We start from the raw sequence: 15,879 nt of genomic DNA, 5'->3' as shown, positions 1-15,879 counted from the left end.
AGGTCATGCAGAAAATAGAAAGTAACAGTTACAAACCATTGTTACAATATTAGGTTTTATAATTGCCTGTGTATTTACCTTTGTTCAGATTTTTATTTCTCCATATGGTTTTAAATTAGGTCCAGAATTCTTTCATTTCACCTTTTAGGACTCCCTTAAACATTCTTTTGCAGGTCAGTTCTAGTGATCACAAACTCCTTTGGCTTGTGTTTACCTAGAAATATCTTAATATCTTAATTTTTCCCTTACTCTTGCTCAAGTGAAGCCTGACGTTAACCACAGGCATGTTCACACTTTCACATTCCACAGTGTCACCTCTAAGTTACCTCTATAAGTAACTACCAGTAGGCTTCTGAAAGACAATGGTTCTTATTCTCCAGAAGTTCAGCTACACATGTTTTCTAGGTGTACAGAAATATATGTTACAGGACAACTCTTTGACCCTGTTAAAACATTGTAGTACTATTAGTTTAACAATTAGTGAAAATGGGGGGTGCCTGGGTGGCTCAGTGGGTTAAGCCACTGCCTTCGGCTCAGGTCATGATCTCAGGGTCCTGGGATCGAGTCCCGCATCGGGCTCTCTGCTCAGCAGGGAACCTGCTTCCTCCTCTCTCTCTCTCTGCCTGCCTCTCTGCCTACTTGTAATCTCTCTCTGTCAAATAAATAAATAAAATCTTAAAAAAAAAAATTAGTGAAAATGGGAAACTAAAAGAATTAAAATAATACAAATTAGTAGGTGTGCAGAAAGTTCTAGGCCTTCAGCCTCAATACAGTCATTTGATTAAATACTGATTTACTGTGTATTCAAATATAAGGGGAAAAAAGTTTCTTTGCCTAAATCTAAAAAAATAGTTTAGATGGCAGGTGCTCAGAGATGGGCATTTAAAGGCATGCTCATAGCAGTGAATGATTGTACCCGGTTATATAATGAGTAGCATCCTGTCAGCTTTTCCTGATGGAAATTGACATAGACTGAGGAAGATGACAACTTTTCTAAGTTTGAGATCTGTGAAGTGTGCCTGTTATGCAGATTGCCTCTTCAATAGATTGAAAAAGACATCTAATAGAGAGCAGAACTGACTGTTAAGAAATATAAGGGTCCCGGCTCCCAATCTTCTTTCTGAGAGCAGCCATTTAACCTACTCACTGATGCAGAAGGCTTGATGCTTATAAGGTTTCTTACAAAGGAGTTTTGAATTGTTCTGAGTCATGCATAAGGGCTGATCTCCCTGTTAAACAGAATGTCAAAGGGTGGTTGGATTTCAACTCTTCTAAGAGAATTTTGACTGGGCACAGCTTCACACACATAGCATTTCAGTATAACAGTAAAAATGTTATTTTGAGTAGTTCTGCCTAATTGTTCAATTTATGATATCTAGCAAGATATCATAATTGGGTTGTAAGTTTCCTGCTTGTGTGGTTTCTTTTCCTGAGCAGGCACTACTGATTGATTTTTTTTTTTTTTTTTTTTTACCAGTTCCAATGTGTTGATTAAAATAACTAAATGGTTCTCTTATCTCGATAGTTTCATGTTGGCCCCCATCATTGTTGTTGGACTCTATCCCTAATAACTTATTAAACCTCAAATGAGCTAGACAAATCAATGTAGTTTGAACTCCTTGCTGTGAAAATAAGAGAGCTGGTCCAAGGAGATCAATCAAGTTGTTCAAAGGTGTGTCATGTTTTGTATTTGTTTATGTATATCCTGTTATGATCTAGAAAAGATTTAGGGCAGCTTAAAATGAGGCTTGAAACAAAGCAAGAGTGTTTAATGAGAACTATCTAAAAAAGAAAATAGTCAAACAAGATGAACAGCAATAGAAAGAAGATGGGGATTCATCTAACATAGAAATAAATACAGTGAAACCTTATACATTTTCTAGATATGGGATATTAATTAGTCTCTGAGTTTTTAGGAGGAATCTAAATAGGAAGACCACATGAGTAAAATAATTTTAGAGTGTTGAAGGATAAAAATCACAAAAATTACTCAAGGAAAAGTAAAAATTAATGATGTTATGACAGAAGTAAATCTCTCCAAACACCCTCATAATGAATAATTTGCGATAAATCTTAAATACATTTCTTATAGCAGAAAACAATGGGTCTTAAAATGTCTATAAATATAAATCAATGATGTTCTATAAAAACACAAATTAGTAAATATATTTATATGAAGACTAATAAGAAAAACTGTAGTTACCCAAGATTTTGCTAGCTTTGCTTACTAGAGGCTGATTTTATATTATTTGATATAGCTAAATGCCATACATTTTTTAACCAATTTTCCATAATTAATTGTGTCCTTCAGCTGAACACTTTATACCTTTGAGTAGCATTCCATTAAAATTATGGTGCTCAGTAATACAGAAAACTGCTTTGCAATCAGTTTATTTTTTCTATTGTGTTAAATTATAAATCTCTTTCTCCTTCTCTCTTACCATGAGTCACTGACTGTGCAAATGATCTGGTCCCAAGCCCAACCAAACTCTCAAAGCCATGAGTGAAATGTGTACAGTTGTAAGCACTTAAAATATAAGAACTGTTTGTTCTTTGGTATAATCCCAGAACTACCTAATAGAGTTATCAGACACAGAATCTTACCCAATTATACACATCAGAGAAAAGATTGGCATTGTTTTTTTAATATAAAAACTATATCATTAAAATTTAATAAAAGGCTGTCCAGATTTGGTTTCAGATTTAATCTGAGGAAAAACATAGTGAGATCAAAACTAGTTTTGCAATGACTCCTAATTATCCCAGCCTACATTTCATTTCCAGATGTTGTCCTCCCTACCACAATTAAATATAACCAGGGAAGCTGAGATAGACTTCCCTCAGGGCTAGCTATCTACATCAAAACAACCTTCCCTGTCTGGGAATAGACTTCATAGTGATAGGTAGGATCCCAATGATCATAAGTCTGCATTTTTTTTTCCTAGATGATTTTTAGGAATATATATTTGGCCTAAATCAAGCTGAAATTTAAAATTTGGATAAAAAGCTAAGGAACTAGCAGTAGATGAAATAATGTAAGGTCAGTTGGTAAACCTTTCTTCTATTTCAATAATCAATATTCTCATCATCTTTCTAAAATTCCATACCCTCTACCTTTTCCTATCTTTTTTTTTTTTAATCCAGTTGGGAACAGTTGATAATATGTGTAAAGTAATACAGCAAGTTTTGTAAAAAAAATTTTTTTTTCTGACAAGTGCAACTGGGATTAGTTCCTTACACTGAGTATTTTCTGAATGGTTTTTGTTTCATTTATATCACTTATAAGCCCTATTGCTTTTTACATTACAAAAACCCACCATGTCCAGGAAAAATAATCCTTGATTATAAAATACTCTAGATTTTATTTTTATATACTGTCCTTTAAAGGGGGAACTTGGTACAGAAAATGTCACACATATTTTTGTTACTGGTACCAAGGAATCAAACCTAGGTTGGTTGTTTCAATGTTATTTGGCAATAATAAAAAACAAATTTTATATTTTCATGTTTCAGTTGTAACGAAGATTGTTGTTTCTCATGTTGACACTATGCATTCACACAGGCAGTTAAACTATCACCAATCTTCTATTTGTCTCCAGGTAAAGAAATTAACAGCTTGTGGGAAAGCTAATTAGATACAATTATTCCTCACCTGACCTAATTTGACATCTGATGTCTGGGAAGAAGTCATCTGAACTAACTGAATAGAGATTTAGCTACTATATACACATGAGTTTCATGATAATTTATTCCTAATGAAACTTGTTTGGAAAAGAGGAATGTACTGATTAAGACAAAATAATCAAAAAGAGGGAGAAGACCTAATTCAAACTCCTAAAGGAATATAATAGTGCATTATTACTCATATTCATTCATTATTCTACTCATTTACTTATTTTTTCAAATCAGTCTCTTGTAAGTTAAAAAAAAATCTTAATTTTATTTTAAGGAGTCTGCGCCTTGATTTGCTCATATGATAAGGTGATTAGGTGAACTGATCAATAAATCTTTTTTTCTTTGACATTTTTTGCACTATATGTCATTTATTTAACATGGTAACTATATGCAAGATACTTCTTGATTTTGTACTTTCTAGTTGGTTAACAAAATCCATACTAATTCAAATAGATGATTTCTGGGGTATGGCAACATCAAGATATCTTAATATCTGCTAAGTATATGATAGAGTACTCTGAGCAACATAAAATAATCAATGGTGTTAAATTTCCACCCAGGCAGCTCGAGCATGAAGAAATTCCCACATTGGCCTGAGCTTATAATGAGAGTTTTTCAGGGGAAAGCTGATGGGCAGATGGAAGAAGATCCACAAATATCTGTTCCCATCTATTGCATTATTTGTTTTCACTGGTAAGAAAACAGATATTCTGAACTACGGTAGCTTTATCAAATTGTGGCCAGGAATGACAGAGTAAAAATAAACTATGGAAAATAATAAGCCTTACCTCTCAAAAGCAGCTATTATACAAAAGGATGATAAAGGGTTAAAATTAAATGAGCAACATGGTATATGATTATAAATATCCCCTCAGATCTCTGAAGGAGTTAGCAAAGCATATCACTATAAAAGGAGTAAAGAAACAATCTCTCTTAAACCTTCATTCTTCTTAAGAATTAGCCAACTCTACACCCTATAGCAAGGAGAATCTTCTAATCTGTTCACACAATGCTGCCTAACTAGTAGGTGCAGTCCTAGTGGTATGTCAGAGGCAAGACATGGAGGGAGAGCAGTCTTATACCATGAAGAATTTGTGACATCCTATAATAGACACCTGACTCTGTCCTCTCAATTGCATCCTTTCAGTTTGACCCTTTATATAGTCTTAAAGGGCCAGTAACTTTGTGAAATTTAAACTGTCATTGGTCATATCTAACTTGGGATGATTTAAAGTTCTGAGAGTAGGTTTCAAGGAAAGATAAAGAAGAAAGACAGCATGTGTTTAATAGGATATACACATAGTTTTTAATGCAAAAAAAAAAAATTAGGATCCCTGTTTCAAAGACGACACTGTCACACAGAGAAGTTAAACTTATTCCAAAAGGACATAGGGGCCACTATAAGTGATGGAAGTCTAGGCTGTCTGGTTATGGGCTTAAACTGTAACTTTGCTGTGGTGTCTCATTAAAAAGACAAAACCTGTAGAATCAGAATATGAAAAGAATTCACCCAAAAGTGAATAAATAAGTACATTTCAAAAAATTTAGGTAGGGAATATATTTTTGACAAAATAGTAAGTTGAAAATTACATGTAATTTAAGACAAACTCATTACACTTAATACACTTATTTTCAGTCATACAGCAGCAGATTTCCTTCTGTCTTCATATTAGATGGATGGAAATTTTCAGCAACTTAATTTTTGGCTCTGAGTCACTCTCAGAAAACTGACCAGCAGTTTCCTTGATCTGATCAACTCAGTAGGCCAGCACAGATGGGCCTCCATAACCTCCTGTCATTGAGTGCATTAGTGTTGTCAGTCCCCAGATCCAATTACATGAATGCTACTTAGCCAAATACCACAGAGGCTTCCTTGTCTCCACTGTCTCTTTTTTGAGGTATGTACAATATCATTTTGCCTCCTGATGCTGGAGGTGGCCTTCTGTCTAATCTGACAAAGAGATCAGAAAAATAATGTGACTGAACCCAATGCTGGCAATTACCTCAGTGTCGTTATTTTTAACGTTTGTAATCTTATTTCTTAATAAATAAGACACAGCTGTTTTCCCTTGCCAACTGAGACTTTAATGACTTGAGATACTATTTCTCGCTTAGAATCATGGGTGCAGTATGTCGATCTCTATTCTGCAAATGAGACTCATCACACAAGCTTTTATACTCCTTCCCCATCTGACCCCAATACATTATCCTACCACAAAGATAGGATTAAAGATAGGATTAAGGCTTTCCTTTGATATAATTTCAGTTTCAATATTTAAAAATAATTTTGCTTTTGATTTCTACAAAGTGCCAACATTATAGAAAAGCCTCAGGACTAGAAAAATACAGTTTTGTTTTGTTCGGTTTGGTTTTTAGTTTGTTTAGAATGTCTATAAGCCATATAAGCCATATATCACCAGCTAAACCAATATTTCTGCTTTTCTTTTTTTTTTAATTTATTTTTTATTTATTTTCAGCATAACATTATTCATTATTTTTTCACCACACCCAATGCTCCATGCAATCTGTGCCCTCTATAATACCCACCACCTAGTACCCCACCCTCCCAGCCTCCCCCCTGCCACTTCAAACCCCTCAGATTGTTTTTTAGAGTCCATAGTCTCTCATGGTTCACCTCCCATCCAATTTCCCCCAACTCCCTTCTCCTCTGCTTTTCTAATAAAGAACTAAAATAACTCAATAATTACACATTTGCCTAGAGGAACCCAGAATTTTTTTTAAGATTTTATATTTACTTGACAGAGAGAGACACAGCAAGAAAGGAAACAGAAGCAGGGGGTATGGAAGATGGAGAAGCAGGCTTCCCACTGAGCAGGGAGCTCAGAAAAAAGAGGTCTATAACCTACAACAGTAAAAACATTAGATTGGCAGCAGACCTATCCACAGAGACCTAGCAGGCCAAAAAGGACTGGCATAGTCTCTAAACAAGAATATGTAGCCAAGAATACTACATCCAGCTAGGCTTCATTGAAAAAAGGAGAAGAGATAAAAAACTTCCAGCACAAAGAAAAACTAAAAGAATTTGCAAACACCAAACCAGCCCTACAGGAAATATTGAAAGGGGTCCTCTAAGCAAAGAGAGAGCCTAAAAGTAACAGATAAAAAAGGAACAAAGACAATATACAGTAACAGTCACCTTGTAGGCAATACAATGGCAATAAATTCATATCTTTCAATAGTTACCTTGAATGTAAATGGGCTAAATGCCCCAATCAAAAGACACAGGTTCAGACTGGATTAAAACAAACAAACAAACAAATAAAAAATAAAAACAAGACCCATTAATATGCTATCTGCAAGAGACTCATTTTAGATCTAAAGACACCTCCATATTTAAAGTGTGGGGGTGGAAAACCATTTACCATTCTAATGGATATCAAAAGAAATCTAGAATGGCAATCTTTATATCCGACAAATTAGATTTTAGAACAAAGACTATACAAAAAATGAGGAAGGACACTATATCATACTTAAAAGTTCTGTCCAACATGAAGATCTAACAATTTTAAATGTCTAAGGCCCTAACATGGGAGCAGTCAATTATATAAGCCAATTAATAACAAAACCAAAGAAACACATTGATAATAATACGGTATTAGTAGGGGATTTTAACACCCCCTCGCTGAAATGGACAGATCATCTAAGCAAAAGATCAACAAGGAAATAAAGGCTTTAAATGACACTCTGGACCAGAAAGACTTCACAGATATATTCAGAACAGTCCATCTCAAAGCACCTAAATACCCATTCTTCTCTAGTGTACATGGAACATTCTCCAGAAGAGATCACACCCTGGGTCACAAATTAGGTCTCAAGTAGTACCAAAAGATTGGAATCGTTCTCTGTATATTTTCAGACTGCAATGCTTTGAAACTAGAACTCAATCTTAAAAGGGGAAAGTTGGAAAGAACTCAGATACATGGAGGCTAAAAAGCATCCTACTGAAGAATGAATGGGTCAACCAGGAAATTAAAGAACAACTTAAAAAAATTCATGGAAACAACACAACTATTCAAAATCATTGGGATGCAGCAAAGGTGGTCCTAAGAGGAAAGTATATAGCAATACAAGCCTTTCTCGGGAGACAAGAAAGATCTCAAATGTACAACCTAACTCTACACCTAAAGGAGCTGGAGAGAAAAGAGCAAATAATACCCAAACCCAGCAGGAAAAGAGAAATAATAAGATCAAGCAGAAATCAATCAAATAGAAACCAAAAGAACAGTAAAACAGATCAATGAAACCAGGAGCTGATTATTTGAAAGAATTAATAATATTGGTAAATACCTGGCCAGACTTATCAAAAAGAAAAGAGAAATCATGAATGAAAGAGAAGAGATCACAACCAACACCAAAGAAATACAAACAATTATAAGAACATATTATGAGCAACTATACACGAGCAAATTAGACAATCTGGAAGAAATGGATGCATTCCTACAGACATATAAACTACCAAAACTTAACCAAAAAGAAGTAAAAACCTGAACAGACTCATAACCAGTAAGGAAAATGAAGCAATAATCAAAAGTCTCCCAAAAAACAAGAGCCCAGGGTCAGACGGGTTCTCAGAGGAATTCTATCAAAAATTAAAGAAGAATTAATACCTATTCTTCTGAAAATGCGCTGAAAAAATAGAAATGGAAAGAAAACTCCCAAACTCTTTTTATGAGACCAGCATTCCCTTAATCCCCAAAATCAAAGACACCATCAAAAAGGAGAATTACAGGGGTGCCTGGGTGGCTCAGTGGGTTAAGCCACTTCCTTCGGCTCAGGTCATGATCTCAGGGTCCTGGGATCGAGTCACGCATCGGGCTCTCTGCTCGGCAGGCAGCCTGCTTCCCTCTCTCTCTCTCTCTCTGCCTGCCTCTCCATCTACTTGTGATTTCTCTCTGTCAAATAAATAAATAAAATCTTTAAAAAAAAAAAAAAAGGAGAATTACAGATAAATATCCCTGATGAACATGGATGCAAAAATTATCACAAAAATAATAGCCAGTAAGATCCAACAGTACATTAAAAGGATAATTCACCACAACCAAGTGGGTTTTATTCCTAGCTGCAATATTGGTTCAACATCTGCAAATCAATCAACGTAATACATTAGTAAAATAAAGAACAAGAACCATATGAACTTCTCAAGAGATGCAGAAAAAGCATTTGACAAAGCACAGCATCCTTTCTTGACCAAAACTCTTCACAGTGTAGGGATACAAGGTACATACGTTAATATCATAAAACCCATCTATGAAAAACCCAGTGAATATCATTCTCAATGGGGAAAAACTGAGAGCTTTTCCCCTAAGGTCAGGAACACAGCAGGGTGTCCACTATCACCACTGCTACTCAACATAGTACCTGAAGTCCTAACCTCAGCAATCAGACAACAAAAACAATTAAAAGGTATCCAAATTGGCAAAGAAGAAGTCAAACTCTCACTCTTCACAGATGATATAATAATTTATGTGGAAAACCCAAAAAACTCCACTCCAAAACTGCTAGAACTCATAGAGGAATTTAGTAAATTGTCAGGATATGAAATCAATTGCATTTCTATACACCAACACAAAGAGAGAAGAAAGAGAAATTAAGGAATTGATTCCACTTATAATTGAACCCCAAACCATAAGATACCTAGGAATAAACCTAACCAAACAGGCAAAGAATCTGTACTCGGAAAACTATAGTGCACTCATGAAAGAAATTGAGGAATACACAAAGAAATGGAAAAAGGTTCCATGCTCATGGATTGGAAGAACAAATATTGTGAAAATCTCTATGCTACCTAAAGCAATCTACACATTTAATGCAATCCCTATGAAAATATCATCAACATTTTTCAAAGAAATGGAACAAATAATCTTAAAATCTTCATGGAACCAGAAAAGATCCCAAATAGCCAGAGGAATGTTGAAAAAGAAAGCCAAAGCTGGTACAATTATCAATACAGTATGATATTGACACACACAAAAAAGACACATGGATCAATGGGACAGACTAGAGAGCCCAGAAATAGACCCTAAACTCTAGGGTCAACTTTGACAAAGCAGAAAAGAATGTCCAATGGAAAAAAGACAGTCTCTTCAACAAATGGTGTTGGGAAAATTGGACAGCCACATGCAAAAAAAAGAAACTGGACCATTTCCTTACACCACACAAAAAAGACTCAAAATGGATAAAATAATGGATAAAGACTCAGTGTGAGACAGGAATCCATCAAAATCTTTGAGGAGAACACAGGCAGCAATATCTTTGTCCTCAGCCACAGCAATTTTTTCTTAGAAACAGGACCAAAAGCAAGAGAAGCAAGGGCAAAAATGAACTATTGGGACTTCATCAAGATCAAAAGCTTTTGCACAGCAAAAGAAACAGTCAACAAAACCAAAGACAACCATCAAAATGGGACAAGATATTTGCAAATGACATATCAGATCAAGGGCTAGTATCCAAAATCTATATAGAACTTACCAAACCCAACACCCAAAGAACAAATAATCCAATCAAGAAATGGGCAGAAGACATGAACAGACATTTCTGTAAAGAAGATATCCAATGGCCAGCAGACAAATGAAAAAATGCTCAACATAGATCAGCACCAGGGAAATTCAAATCTAAACCTCAATGAGATACCACCTCATATGAGTCAGGATTGCTAAAATTAACAAGTCATGAAATGACAGATGTTGGCAAGAATGGGGAGAAAGGAGAACCCTCCAACACTGAGGCGGGAATGCAAGCTGGTGCAGCTACTCTGGAAAATAGTGAGGAAGTTCCTCAAAAAGATGAAAATAGAGCTACCCTATAATCCAGCAACTGCTCTACTGGGCATTTGCCCCAAAGATACAAATGTAGTGATCAGGTGGGATATATGCATCCCAATGTTTATAGCAGCAGAGTCTGTAATTGTCAAACTATGGAAAGAGCCTAGATTTCTATCAACAGATGAATGAATAAAGAAGATGTGGTACATAAATACAATGGAATATTATCCAGCCATTTAAAAAAATTAAATCCTGACATATGCAATGACATGGAAGGAAATATAGGGTATCATGCTAAGTGAAGTAAGTCAGTCAGAGAAAGACAACTATTATATGGTCTCACTTCTTTTTCTTTGAAAAAGAAGACAGAGGTTCATAGGGGAAGAGAAGGAAAAAGTAAAAGAAGGCAAAAACCAGAGAGGTTGACAAAAAACAGAGACAAACCACAAGACACCTTCAATCATAGGAACCGGACTGAGGGTTGCTGGAGTGAAGGCAGATGGGAGGGATGGGGTGACTGGGTGATGGACACTGGGGAAGGTATAGGCTATGATGACTGCTGTGAATTATGGAAGACTGTTGAATCACAGACCCATGTCCCTGAAACAAATGATACATTATATGTTAATAGAAAAAAAGAAAGAATTAACTTAAAGAATTTAAAACTGACTATATATACCCTTCCACAGAACCATAAATTAGTTAAAATCCAGAATTAGAAGTTACTATAACTTTGTGTCTCAAAATAAGTTAAATGAAAACCAAAAACAAAAATTAAAAAAAAAACAAAAAGGAGGAAAGAAAGGAAGAAAAGGAAAGGAGAAGAAAACATAAACAAACTCTGGACAAGCAGTCAGAGACTTGGTGTAATCTACTTCTTGGTTTCATTAGTTATCTTTTAGATGACCTTAGGCAAAGTATTTAATAGGTTGGATTCTCCCTATTTCAAATATATCATATAAAAGATTAATAGAATGTTGCAACTTGAAGGAAATAAGAGATAGTTCAAAGGGATTCATGGCACTTTAGGTATTAAAAATTATCAAATTTATTTTAATCCATAGATTTTATTTTAAGTTAAAGCTTTAGTAATAAATAATAAGTAATATTTGGCCCTTACTAACTGCTAATTTCTGGTTGAATATGCATTTTGTTTTCAATATTTGGAGTTAATTTAGAGGCAAAACTTTTATTAAAAACATTCTTTCTTGTTTAACTATCTTGGAAAATAGATCCTGGCACAAAACTGGTTGAAGGTAGTTTATGCAGGACATGATCCCAAGGAGAGTAAATTAAAGTGTTGGAAAAGTGAGACAGTGAAAGGAGAAAGATACTCAAGGAGGCTTATTGGAAAGGTCACTACTCTGACCACTTGGAAGTGTAACCCCTCTAGAAACCCTCAGAGGAATGGTGTAAAACACATTTCAGACTGGTTTCCTTAAGGATAAGTTCCTTGAATAATTTATCTACCAACTCCCAATTTTATTGACAGGGGGTTGTTCCTGGGGATGTTAAATCCCAGCACTTCAGTGCTATCTTCTCTATGGGCTGACGAAGGCTTCATGGCTCAGGAGAAAGCTCTCAGGACGAAGAGGAGAGAGATGCACACTCCTTCAGTATACATAGAAAATTTTCACTGCAGCAACAGGTGAACTTCCAGATGAACAGAAGGGATTTGCACAGGGCTGGGAAAAACTGCAACACCATGTTACACAATTAAAAAGAAGGCCACATTACCCATAATATTAAAAGGTAATACACACATGACAGTGTGAAAATATAACTAAGGAAAATCAAAAGTTATAAAGAGGAAGGAAAAGTGAATTGTAATAATGAAATGAACCTTAAGAGAACTAAAATATATAATATAATATATAATATATATATAAAATCAAGAGTTGGGTATATGGGAAAAAACCAGGAGGTAATGTACATGCAACCTTTTCTGTGATTTTTGTCTGGACTATCAGCATCTTTATAGTTGATGTATCTATTAATAGAAATATAAATGTATTATTTCACCTTAAAATAGTTTAAGGGAAGTTAGAATGGCCCCGGAAATTATTTGCGCAGAAAAGAAGTCATAGCATTTTATATAATTCTTTTTCTAAAATCAGTCATAGCATTTTATATAATTCTCTTCTAAAATCTTTAATTTCTTTCTTTTTTTTTTCCAGAAAAGTAAAAAAAGGGACATAAAGAAGTGAAGACTGTAAGGTTGTTTACATGATGATGACATACATGGGACTTGAATATGGTCCCATGGCTTGCAATCCCAAATTTGTGTATGTTATATAAGTCATACTCCAAGTTTCAAGTAATTTCTATTAAAAAAGGTTAAAAAAAATTCTTGAGCTTTCTTTTCTTTCTTCCTATCAAACTATCATCCTAATTTAACTCCCAAGCTTTTGGTTTTCCTCTTCTCTGTGTTTATATCAATCATTTTAGGCTAAAAGTATTACTACTTTTTCAAATGTTTAAATAATAATAGTTTTGGTTTCAAACATGAGCAGCATCTATGGGAGTATAATTGGGGCAGCAAAAGCAATTCTCTGTAAAAGTGAGAGGTATTTACCTGAGTGACACTGGCTCAGCTAATAAAATGGAAAGTGGTTTTCCTGATAATGACTTTTGATCAAACTTTCTGTACAGTTTCCCAAAAGGGCATATCTTGAGTGTAGCATTTATTCTGAAAGAAAATAAATAAATAAATAAATACAGAGGCAAGGAAGAGGGCAGCACTATTTCTGAAATTGTTACTAACCATCTCCTAGGAAATCCCACACAGTAGGATTTAAACATCGAGCATTTCCTGCTTGTCTCACTCCTGTAACATTATTGTCTTTCTCTTGTGCACTGTCTTCTTTAAAAAGCTATTGGGTAACTATTTATCCTGGAAATCAAATGCCAAGTATGCTGGTATTTGAAGGCATACAGGAGCATTTTGACATTGGAAATGCGAGTATAAACAGAGAAATTGTGAAATTGCGGGGGGGACAATCTTAAATATATTGATATGGAATCTTGTATTTTAAATGCTAAAAAAAATTACTTTATGATATCCCCCCTTTTCCCCTTAGTTAAAACAGTACAAGCAATATAGAATGGAAAACTATCCTTTCTTCCACTCTCATGCCCTTCACAATGTTCTTAAGTCAGGAGTCACACAAATTTTAATTTAAAAATTATTCTAAAGTTAATACAAGAATGCAGATTTCAAAAAATTCAGTGTTTTAAAAGAGTGAAAAAAAAAGCATAAAAGTAGCCAATTCTACTACCAACCATGTCATCTCGGACTCTCAGTCCTAATCCACAAATGAAACACTTTCAATCTTTTTTGGTTTGGGGTTTTCAAGTAGATACTTCCCTTTATTGGTTTACTAATTTTACATATTATTTATGAGCTCTCCTATCTTAAGGTTGAGAATTTACCTAATTAATCTTACACCTCACATCTATTTCTTAAGTCTCCTGCCAATATTTTAAAATTATACCTACTTTTCAGATCTTTTGTCTTTATATAGTCAATCTCCATTTTATCCTTTAATTATAAATATATTACTCTAAATCTTGATTATCCATAGTAGAACAAACATGTCAATCATGCTACTCTCACCCAGTTTTCTCTGGTTCTGAATCCATTTGCTGTCCATTTTATTAGAACATTCTCATAGCCGAGACATTCACAAGCACATACATAATCAGTTTGTTTAAACAAATCACCGCGTTTTAACTATAATTGTAAAACCAGAAACAATGTGATTAATTTTTTTAAGACCAAAAACAAGTAATGTGTATAAGAATAAGAGAAATCCTTAAACTATTTTGTTAAGGAAAATGTTCCAAGTATTGAAGTAAATGGATTTCTCATGAAAAATTCATTTGCTCTAAATTAGAATTTACTTAATTTTCTTTATATTTCATCCTTTACTGATTTCTAATTTTTTTCTTCTCTTTGAGTGACAAGGGTATGCTTTTAGCATATCATCATAAGAATCACATCTTACTTCATTTTTTAGTCTTTTTTTTAGTTCAACTTCATTTTTTAGTTTTTTATTTTTTCATTACAACAATTATATTTTTATTGCTAACAACTCTTCTATTATACAGTGTCTCATATTTACATCAAACTTTTCTTGCATTTTGAATGACTTAGCTAAATCACTTCTCGGTCTTTTGGCTAAGATCAAGTGTGAATGACTTAGCTGTTTTGTTTTGTTTTTTTTTTCTTCAAATTCTAGTGATCTAATTTAAAAAAAAATTCTTAAAGATTCTATTTCCTTATTTTACGGAGAGTCAGAGAATGTGAATGAGTGGGGTGAAGGACAGAGGGAAAAGCAGACTTGTTGCTGAGCGGAGAGCCTAATGCAGGGTTCAATTTCAGGACCCTGGGATCATGATCTGAGCCAAAGATAGACGCTTAACTGACTGAACCACCCAGGTGCCCCTCCAGTGATGTAATTTTAAAAGATTATCTTCTCTTCTTTGATTTCTATTTCATTATTCTGACATCTATTATATGTTTTCATCTAGCACTTTCTGTTGATTTTTCCTCAAATGTTCAGTGTATTTACCAATCCAACTACATGTGTAAATGGGATTTTAACTAGGTTTATAAATATAGGCCTGGGATTCCTATGTTATTGTGTAGCTCTCTTTCCAAAAAGCCCTTCTCTTAGGAATGAAGTTCTGTGAGCATGACGAGATCACACCAACTAGCAACCCCAGCTTTGCAGATAGCAAGCAGAGAAATAAACTGAACACCAAAGTATAGTTCATGAAGAAAATTTCATGTTCAGGTGATCAAACAAGTATATGATGATGACTTCTTTAACAGTCTTGAGAGAAATAACTGAAGAATTAACCTACAAGCTTTGAAAACTTGGAAGTGTAGATTTGTCTACATAAGACAATATAAGTACAAAAGAGGAAAAAACAGCCATTTAGAATCTTCAGTAGTTTGTTGAAATATTCCAAGGGAAAAGCACTTGAAATAATTAAACACACAGGTAAAGAATTTGCTGATAAACATTAATTATTTAAACCTAACAACTTATATTTTGAAGCTCCATTTCACCTCATTGTATTGAAGAACAGCATTGACAATATCAGTGTTCTTTCTCTTTCCCTATCAAGTAGTAAGATTCAGGTATCTCAGTGTCCACTTGACATGATACTACTGTATCGCATACCATGGTGGGGGATGGTCTTCAACATTGCTTGAAAACAAATGGAGGGCCTCAATGAACTTCAAGAAAGGGAGAAGCTTGACTCTTTAAGACCTTTTTTTCTCTTTTTTTAGAAAAACAATGCAGACTGAGATAAGTAAGGATTAAGGTATAAGGGTGTAAGACTTGAAGCAGAAAACCAGAATTGAGGTCTTTTGCAATAGGGGCTTCCAGAACTACAAGACTCTAACCAA

Source organism: Mustela nigripes, chromosome 2, assembly GCF_022355385.1.
Source record: "Mustela nigripes isolate SB6536 chromosome 2, MUSNIG.SB6536, whole genome shotgun sequence".
Classification (NCBI taxonomy): Eukaryota; Metazoa; Chordata; class Mammalia; order Carnivora; family Mustelidae; genus Mustela; species Mustela nigripes.
The sequence above is the reverse complement of the archived record's forward strand: the minus strand, read 5'-3'. Positions refer to the sequence as shown.